The sequence below is a fragment of the Cryptomeria japonica genome, chromosome 5, assembly GCF_030272615.1.
Source record: "Cryptomeria japonica chromosome 5, Sugi_1.0, whole genome shotgun sequence".
NCBI classification, from domain to species: Eukaryota; Viridiplantae; Streptophyta; class Pinopsida; order Cupressales; family Cupressaceae; genus Cryptomeria; species Cryptomeria japonica.
Window position 1 is genome coordinate 295,647,392 of NC_081409.1, and position 10,376 is coordinate 295,657,767.

The following is a 10,376-nucleotide window of genomic DNA, read 5'->3' on the forward strand; positions in this document are numbered from 1 at the left end:
TAGGTTAAATGCATACAAGTTTTCCAGATCTGGATTATGAAGAAATGGGCTCTATTTATAGGAAAAATGGAGCAATGGATGGTTGAGATTGAGAAATCTCAACAAGGGTCAGGATTGAATGATTTCAAATCCATGTGAGGGCTTTCAACCCAATCCCAAGATGACAAGTGTCAATGTGAGATAGGTTGAGAGGAGAGGGAATAAGCATTAAATGCTTGATATGACCTTGGGAGTTAAAGTCAAGGTTAGTTGAATGAATAAACTCTTTATTCAAAGAATAAAACTTTTATCCAATGGATAAACTCTTGTGCAAATGTGAAATGGATAAATATGGTCAAAACAATAAATGTTTTGGGGAGACAAGTTTGAAATAACCATAAATGGTTATGTAAGAGCCATAAATGGTCATGTAAGAGCTATTAGTGGTCTTGGAAGACTTTGGGGGTTAATTTGTTGAACACACAAAGCATTAAATGCTTTTCAAAGACTTTGGAGTCTTTGAGAAGTGACTCCATTTTGCTTAGGAATGTGACAATAATTAAGGGATGGATTAGGCTAATTAGGAAGAGGTTAGAAGAATCTAGAAGGGGATTTAAGAATGCAATTGGATTTGGTGGGTGAGGGAAAATAGAATTTTTATTAAAATAAAAATTCATTTATTTCAATAAATGTGTGCAAGTTGCATTTGTAGGAAAATGCAAGTGGGGTGGGGATAATGATTTAAATAAATGTTTTTATTTAATTTATTTAAAAGAGGAATAGGGGGATTTTAATTAAATAAATAGATTTTATTTATTTAATTGATTTGAATTTGATTTAATGAATTAATTAAAATAAGTTGAATAATTTATTTAATTAATAGAAGAATGTTTGGGGATGAATTAATTAAATATTAATTTAATTAACTGGTGGTTAGTGTATTTTTAATCAAATAAATATCGAATATTTATTTAATTAAGCTGGACAGATTTGTGTGACTACATTTGCCCCTCTTTGAGACGGTGCAGTTTATCGCGTCGTTTCAAAGAAAGAAAAAAAATAGGTGTGAAGAAGTGCCCCATAAAATGTAAATTTAATGGGTGGTATGCCCCCTCGAGAGATGGGCCGAATTTTTTTGAAAAATCGGGTGATCTCTCAAAAAAGAATAAAAATTGGCAGGGTGGTAGAAGAGGAGTTAGCCATATGGGTGAAAAATAGAAGAAAACGGGGGGAAAATGGAGAAATGGGGGGCTCGGGAAGGTCACGGAGACCACGGCGGTGAGCGGGGGGAAGTTATGGTGACGACGAAGGGTATAAATGGGGTGAAAGGGATGAAAACATGATCATTTGTGACCGCGACCAGTGTGAAACCAGAGCTCTGAGAGTGACATTTGGAGAAGCGAGCAGCAGTCAGGATGCCGATACCGATTGCAGAGCACAGATTTGAGCGAGTTCGACGGTTCCAGCGCCCAGATGACTATGGACCAGCGGTACGCAAATTTGAAAATTTAATTTTTATGCATTTTTGATAGGTTTTTAGTTGAGTCCAAGTCGAGTTGGAGCAAGAGCGCTGGAACTACGGTTTTGGCGCTTTTGCTCCATGAACTAGTGCTACTGCGCCGCAATGGTGCTATTGCCCCATTGTTTGAGCGCTTTTGTTTTGTTGTAGCGCTATTGTATGCAAGTTTAAGCACTGTTGATGAATAAGCGCTATTGAGGGCATGTTTGAGCGCTATTGAACTTTATTAGCGCTGTTGTGTAGTTGTTTGAGCACATTTGTAGTTTGAGCGCTATGGGATAGCTGATTGAGCGCTTTTGTTAGGGTTGTAGCGCTATTGTTGGGAAACTAGCGCGATTGTTGGGAAAATAGCGCTTTTGCTTTAGGATAAAGAGATGCCCCAGTTTAGAGGAAGAAAATCTCCCGATGCGAATGATTGATGGATGGCGAGGTGAAGTGGGAGTTGTTTTGAACCATAGCAGCCTAATGAGACTTAGGTCATTTGTTAGGATAAATGCTCGTTGAAGTCTAGGTGGCCATGATTGCTTACCTATTGAGACCCAAAGATACTTGATCAAAGTATCTGTTGATAGTCTAGGTTTAAACTTAAGAAATTTTGAAAACAAAACAACTGATGGTGATTGATGAATGTCCATGTGCAGGAGGAGTTGGGCGTGTTGCAATTACGTGAGCGACATCCTGCGACACAGGGGTTGCAGGATCAATTGACACAGGCGGAGATAGACTGCATTGTTGCGACTAGTCTATATGAGGTGATGCACATGCCCGTGATTCGTATGAATCACGGATTGATCACATCATTAGTAGAGCGATGGCACAGCGAGACATGCACCTTCCATCTGGCACAGGGGGAGATGATAGTGACCCTAGAGGATGTGTGGCGCATCCTACAGATTTCGATTCGGGGGGAGCTAGTCACATACGACAGATCCTGGGGGACTCTTGCAAAGTAGAGGATTTTTGATGAGGACGTTTTCATTGATGATGGCTCCGTTGCCTAGGAGGAGATAGCGGCATTATATGAGCCTCTTCCAGCAGTTTTGTCCGACATTGTGAGAGGATTATTGTGTCCTGATAAGCGCTCGCATGGTCTAGCCGTCGAATGGGGATAGGTGATAGAGATGATGATGACCGAGGGGACCTGATTTGCGTGGGGGTCGTGCATGCTGGCGCACCTGTACCAGAAGCTCCATGAGGTGGTTTACCGGGAGAGGGGTTCCTTAGCAGTGGGCATGACGCTGCTGCATATTTGGGCTTGGGAGCACCTACCAGTGACTCAACTGGTGAGTTTGAGATTCCGGGCAGTGGATCAGCCGTACATGTTCATGTATAGCGGCATGATGAGTCAGCCCCACCTGGGGAAGTTAGAGTGGTGGCGGCGAGCATTAGATGATCTGGATGCAGTTATATGGCGGGCATACTTGGAGTGTGAGCCATGGGATGATGACGTAGAGGCACTGCCTTATGTTTTTATGACTCGATTCCTCATTGGGAGGACCACATACCATGTGGAGAGACAGGTGCCTGGGAGAGTGCTGAGATAGTTTGGGCGGCAGCAGGGACTACCTAGTGGATCAGGAGAGTATGCTCGAGTTATTCGGGAGAGGTACGCATGGGGGCTAGTGCTACCATATGATTAGGCATTGGCAGAGTTCTAGACACTGCAGGCGAGACCATGGGACATACGACCGAGGGTCATGGATGCGGGTGTTACAGATGAGTACACGTAGTACCGGGAAGCACACCCAATCTTACGGATATCTGATCCAGCAGAGCCGATCCCGGATTTTGAGGATGAGAGGGGACGGAGACGGAGGAGGGCAGGGGGTCGAGGACAGAGGGCAGGTGGAGGAGGTGGAGGAGGAGGAGGTGGAGGAGGTGGTGGGTTGGGGATGCGGAGTTAGCGGAGAGGGAGAGGTGGACTGCCTCTACAGATATCACAGGGACCATTGATACAGGGAGGAGTTCAGCTGAGTGGGAGGGGGATGGAGAGGGAGATCCCGATGGATAAAGGGGAGGGGACTACTGGAGAGGGTGGTGCAGGGGAGGCAGCTATGGATACCGGGGAGGGAGCCATTGGAGATCTGCGAGATCATATGATAGTACATTTGCAGACCTGGATAGAGGATTTGGAGGCGGAGGTGGCAGCTAGAGATGTGCAGTTATTTGCATGGGAGTTAGAGCCGGCGGTGGTGCTGCGGGAGAGGGATAGTGCAATGGAGAGATTGGCAGAGCTGCAGGAGAGAGTGCGGGTTGGAGTAGGAGCACCGGGGCCTACGGGGGAGGTGATGAGGGAGATGCGACGAGCACAGGCAGAGATAGACTGCTGGCGGGGTTTATATGAGCAGGTGGTGCCAGTTAGTTAGCGAGCTCTTAGCTATTCGCAGATGCGGCAGGCTAGATCAGAGTGATCGCAAAGGGTGCAAAGCAGTGGGGGTGTGATGGGTCCTCTTCGGAGGGAGAGATCAGGGGATGTAGGAGGGAGTGGTGGTTCGATGAGGCCTCCATGGAGAGATGGATCAGGTGGTGCGGGTACCAGTGGTGGAGCAGGTGGAGGTGTTGGGACAGCATCTAGCCAGAGTGGCATTTGAGAGAGCATTTTTGCATATATGTATTGTATCATTGTTTTATTTTTTGGACTGTATCGTGGATGGCTCTTGGTAGCCGATTTTGTAGACTTCATTGTACTTTGATATATGAGATGATATATATGAGGAGATCCCATATTTTGATGATATGCAGTTTATTATGTATGGATGTTTATGCAGGATGATGAGTTATTGCTTAGATGGATCTGTGTACATGTATGCATTTGATGAGATGTTTCTTATATGCATGTTTTTATGATGATTTATGATGTTGGATATTGACATATGAATGCAGGTTTATATATGTATGATTTGTTTGATTTTTGATGTAATGCTTTATATATGTAATGCCATGATGATGATGATGCATGCTTGTGTTTATTTATGAACAAAATTTTGGTGTTTCCTATGCAATGATAATGATGAGATGATTTATGCAATTATGTTAATGCAATGGTTGAATGAATGATATTTATGTATGGATATGCATCTAAATGTTTTTGTTAAATGTATGCAATATGGATAAAAAAAATGTAAAGTACAAATAATTATATGATAATGCCTAAATGAATGCATATGTAAAATGGATATATATAAAATGGTATGAACCAATGTGTTTAACAAATGGTTTTATGATTTTAAATGCTTAAATATGATTAAGTAAAAAAATGATAATGTGATGATAATGCAACTCATGGTTTTTAATAACTACACCTTAATGCAAATTAAAAAGAGGATAATGAATGCAATGTGAATGAATCCTAAAATAAGCATAATAAGCTACTTAATAATAATGAATGAATGCACCTTTTAACTAATGAATAGATAAGTGAATGTATGCAATGATAAATGATAAAGGATAATGACTGAATGATGGATAATTGATACTAAATGCATGTATAGTAAATGGTTTTAATATAATCAATGATAATTTTGATCATATGAATGAATGATGCAATGATGCAAATGATTTAAGGAAGACTAATGGCAATAAATTAAATGAACTATATGCAATGTTAATTAAAAATGACATGAATGTACTTAATGCAAAATGCAATTAAATGTAATGATGATATGACGATGAGGAATGCAAGGTTTTTGAGACTTTGCATGATGCATTGATGATGTATCAGAGTACTCAGTCGTGATTGTATCCAAGACAAGCTTAATTTTCACTTTTGCATAAAAAAGCCTACATATGAATGAATGAATGGATGGGTGATATGCAATGGAATGCAAGATATAAACAACTGAGATGAAATGATGATCCATAGTGCTCTATTTTCGTCATTGAGCTTTAAAATGTTGGAAGAGAATACAAGCATCTTGACATAATGATTCAAGATGATCTGAGTATTCCTTACATGGATTTTATATAGCAAGTTAATACAAACGACTTGATATAAGGGTCAAGTCGACCAAAGTATTGCTTGTGGAACAGACAAGGATTATCTCCATTCATGCATGACTTGGATCATCCTCCTTGATCTTAGGCTGATCATATCCCGAGACAAGTGCATACCGTACTAAGAGATAAAAACCTTTATCCAATTTGGATGAGGAGGAACCAAAGAATGAGCATTGTACCTGCAAACAAATAGTATATACATAAAGAATAAAGAATAAGGATCCTTGGTAATGGTTCATGCTCATATGGTCAAGGTATACGCTGTAGTCAGCAAGCCGTAATGATCTATAACTGCATTTTGCATAAGATCACATAGCTTGGTGAACTTCCCACGTAGACACCATTAGTATATGCCCCAAAACTTCATCGGAAATAATGTGCAAACAATACAAAACAATGCTAAAAGATCCTGATATAGATAAACGAATGATTGTACTCACAAATCAACCAAGTATTTGATAGCTTAACATAATTTTCTTGTCAAAGAAAACGTCACTTTTGTCTTTGTTTTGGTAAGGAAGGATGCATCCTTATTGAAGACAGTTTTTGAGTGTTGATGTTGATTGTGTGGTTTGATTGATAAATGGTCATTGTGTGAGTATTATGTCAATGTTTGTTTTGTATCTGCGCGGATGAGTATGTACAAAGTGTTGTCATGTTTTTGTGTGATTTTTCAATGGTTTTTTTGATGTTTTTGGATTTTGAATTGTTTTGAATGTTTTTGGATTTTGTGAGACGTTTTTGAATGTTTTTGGATTTTGTGAAACAGTTTTGAATGTTTTACCTAATGAATCACCAGTAATGTAGAATCCACTTCCATCAACTAGATTTAAGGGCATTGCCCCCAAGTGTAGACATGACTATGATAAAGCTGGATGCTAGACGCATGAAGTACTTTCTTTGATTACAGATCAAATAACAAGCCATGGTTTAGATGGATGGATGTGTGGATGCATGAATGTGATCGCAAAGAGCCAGAAAGATACTGGAGCCATTGTCTTTACGAGTGGCGCCTGTTTGTCAGGTTTTCACCATCACACTTACCCAAGGTGCCACCGGAGTGGTTGTTCACCGTTTGGATGTATGATTTTTCTCTTACTCTTTTTGGTGTTTTTGTATTTCCTTCAAGACATTTTTCTGAATGTTTTTGACATTTTCTGGTATGTAGGGGAGTCGGATGCTCTATTCAGCTTCGGTATAAAACCGTTTGAGGTGCATGCTATTGATTGGATCTGCAAGTGGTTCTCCCTCTGATATAGCCAACTGATATGCCCCAGACCTAAACACAGCGGTGACAACATATGGGCCCAGCCAGTTTGATTCAAACTTGCCCTGATGTTCTCTGTTTGGTTGGTTGCGAGGATTCTCTCGAAGAACAAGATCACCTACCTCAAATGTACGAGGTCTAACTCGATGATTGTAGCTTCTGCTCATGCGCTGCTGATAGGCTTTGAGATGATTGTATGCATCTTGTTTCTTCTCATCAAGTAATTCTAAGTCTTGGAGGCGGGATACTCTATAGGCTTCATCATCTATTAGATTGTGCAAGGAAACTCATAATGATGGTATCTCAACCTCAATAGGTAAGATAGCTTCGGCGCCATAGACCAATGAGTAAGGAGTTGCGCCTGTAGGGGTCTGAATGCTAGTTCAATATGCCCATAGTGCTGGATTCAATTGAACATGCCAATCACGACCGGCATCATCAACTATCTTCTTTAGGATCTGCAATATGTTTTTATTCGATGCTTCGGCCTGACCATTGCCTTATGGGTAATAGGGAGTGGAAAAGCGGTGTTGGACATAAAATTTCTCACAAAGTTCGCGGACATCCTGATTTTTGAAAGGAAGACCATTATTTGTGATGATGGACATGGGCACACCATTAAGGCAGATGATGTAGTTGAGGATGAATGAGGCGATCTGCTTGCCGGTGACTTGGGTGAGTGGAACAGCTTCGATCCACTTTGTGAAATATTCGATGGCGGTAATAATGAATTTATGGCCATTAGATGAAGATGGATGAATCTTACCCACAAGGTCAAGGCCCCATTGACAAAAAAGCCATGGTGTTGTGATTGGTTGCAGTTCCTGGGCTGGTGCATGTATCAGGTTGCCATGAATTTGACATTTCTTGCATTTTCTGACAAAGTAGTAGGAATCCTTTTCCATAGATGGCCAATAGTATCCATTGCGTAGGAGTTTCTTGGTTAGTGACGGACCACTCGAGTGAGTCCCGCAAATTCCCTCATGGGCTTCTTCCAAAGCCTTTGTTATCTCACCTTGTTCCAGACATCGAAGGAGAGTACCATCAAGACTGCGTCGGTAGAGGGTTTCGGCAATAATGGTATAGCGAGCAGTTTAGCGAATGAAGGTTTTATGTTGGTTATTCGATTGGTTGGGAGGAAGGGTGTGATCACGGAGATAGGTGTAGAATTCATCATACCATGGGGATTCAGAACCGACAAGGCGACATATCCTTTCGAATTCAGGGATATCATAAGCGGGAATCCAAAGCTGTTCGACCAAGAACTCGTAGCGTGTTGAATTATGTGGAAGATCTAGTAGAGATGCGATGGTAGCCATGGCGTCAGCAACTCGATTCTGATCTCTTAGTATCTGCTCAAAAGTGATAGTAGTAAATGATGTCTTTAGAGTGTCCACCATTTGCTTATATGGCATGAGTTTATCATCCTTGGTCTGATATTCATCGGTTGCTTGTTGAATGACCAGTTGGGAGTCGCCATATACTTGTAGTTCTTGTAATTTCCATTGTACGACTAACCTGAGTCCTGTGATCAAGGCCTCATACTCTGTGATGTTCTTGGTACATGGAAATGTGAGCCTGTAAGACTTCGGGATGCTATCACCTTGAGGTGTGATAAACAGAATGCCTGCCCTTGAGCCATGTCTAGTGTACAAACCATCAAAGTATAGTTTCCATGGTTGTGCTATTGTGATCATGAATATCTTTTCATCTGGAAAATTGGAAATGAGAGGTGCATCGGCCAACTGATCTGCAATGACTTGTCCTTTGAGGGCTTTACGGTCTACATACTTGATGTCAAATTCACTTAGAATCATCACCCATTTGGCCAAGCGACCTATCAATGCTGCTTTGCTGAGTAAATACTTGAGTGGATCAATCTTTGCAATGAGTTGTACTTTGTGTGTTAACAAATAGTGCCTCAGTTTAGTGGTTGCTAAGATTACTGCTAGGCAAGCTTGCTCAATAGGTGTGTAATTGAGTTCATAGCCCACCAATGTGCGAGAGATGTAGTAAACAACACACTCTTTTCTTTCTGCATTATGTTGTGCCAGTAGTACACCCAATGTTGTACTTGTTGCTGAGATATAGAGTAACAACGGTCTACTTGGATCTAGTGGCATCAGCAATGGTGGATTCATGAGATAGTCTTTAAGTGTCTGAAATGCTTGCTGGCATCGGGCATCCCACTGAAAGCGGATGTTCTTGTGTAGCAGGTGTGTGAATGGGTGACACTTATCAGCCAGTTGTGCGATGAATCTGCGGATAGATTGGAGCCGTCCTTGTAGTTTCCTTAGTTGACTGATATTCTTTGGTGGTGGCATATCCATGATTGCTTTTACCTTTGTTGGGTTGACCTCAATACCTTTGCTTGAGACAATGTATCCTAGAAGCTTCCCAGAGGTTACTCCAAAGACACATTTCTTTGGGTTAAGTCGAACATGGTATTGTTCTAGTCTATCAAAGATTTTATCTAAGATGTGGAGATGCCCTTCTTTGGTGAGTGATTTTGCTAGTAAGTCATCAACATAATCTTCCATCATAGTATGCATCATGTCATGGAAGATGGTGGTCATTGCTCTTTGATAGGTTGCTCCTGCATTCTTGAGACCGAAAGCCATTACATTCCAGCAACATGTGCCCCATAGACATGGGAAGGTTGTCTTATGTTGATCTTCTGGTGCGATCTTTATTTGATTGTATCCTGAAAAGCCATCCATGAGTGAAAGCATGGCATGTCCTGCTATCAGATCCACTATGATGTCAATATTTGGAAGGGGGAAGTCATCCTTAGGATAGGCCTTATTCAGATCTCTGAAGTCAGTACAAATGCGGATGCCCCCTTTTGGTTTGCCGACAGGCACAATATTGGAGATCCATTCTGCATAATCAATTGGTCTAATGAAACCAACATCTAGGAGTTTCTTGAGTTCTGTTTTGACTAGCACTGCAATCTGAGGATGCATCTTACGAAGCTTTTGCTTGACAGGTTTGGCTCCTTCTGCTACGGTAAGGTGATGCATGACTAAATCAGGATCAAGCCCAGACATGTCTACATATGACCATGCAAAGTTGCTCTGACGCTTCTGGAAGAATTCTATAAACTTAAGCTATTCTTCTGGAGTGAGAAGAGATGCCAGATGTACGAGGTGAGGATTTTCAAGAGTCCCCACATTGTATTCTTTGGTTTCCTCGATGAGAATCATTGATCGTTCCTGTTGTGTACTATCAGGGAGAATGTCAAACCCTTCATCCTCGGGCGCCTCAGAGAGGTTTTCACCATTGGATACGCTCTTTCTTTTTACTTTTGTCGGATCAAACAGTGCCACAGTGTGGTTTTCATATTCATCCAGTAAACCCCATAAGATCCCATCCATCAAACCCCTTGAGAATGCATTTGTATTCTTCTTCTAGAGAAAGGCCTCCTATTAATGGCCATCTTGATCCCCAAGATCTTTTATCTTCTAATCAGTTTCATAATCTCCTCTTGAATGAGGAAATCCCTGGCTCTCAATGAATTTTTGCATACAATAATGGAATATGAGGGAGCTAACCATCCCATCTTGTAAGTTTCAAGTTAAACAGTGTACTCATAATAATCACACAAATGTCCTT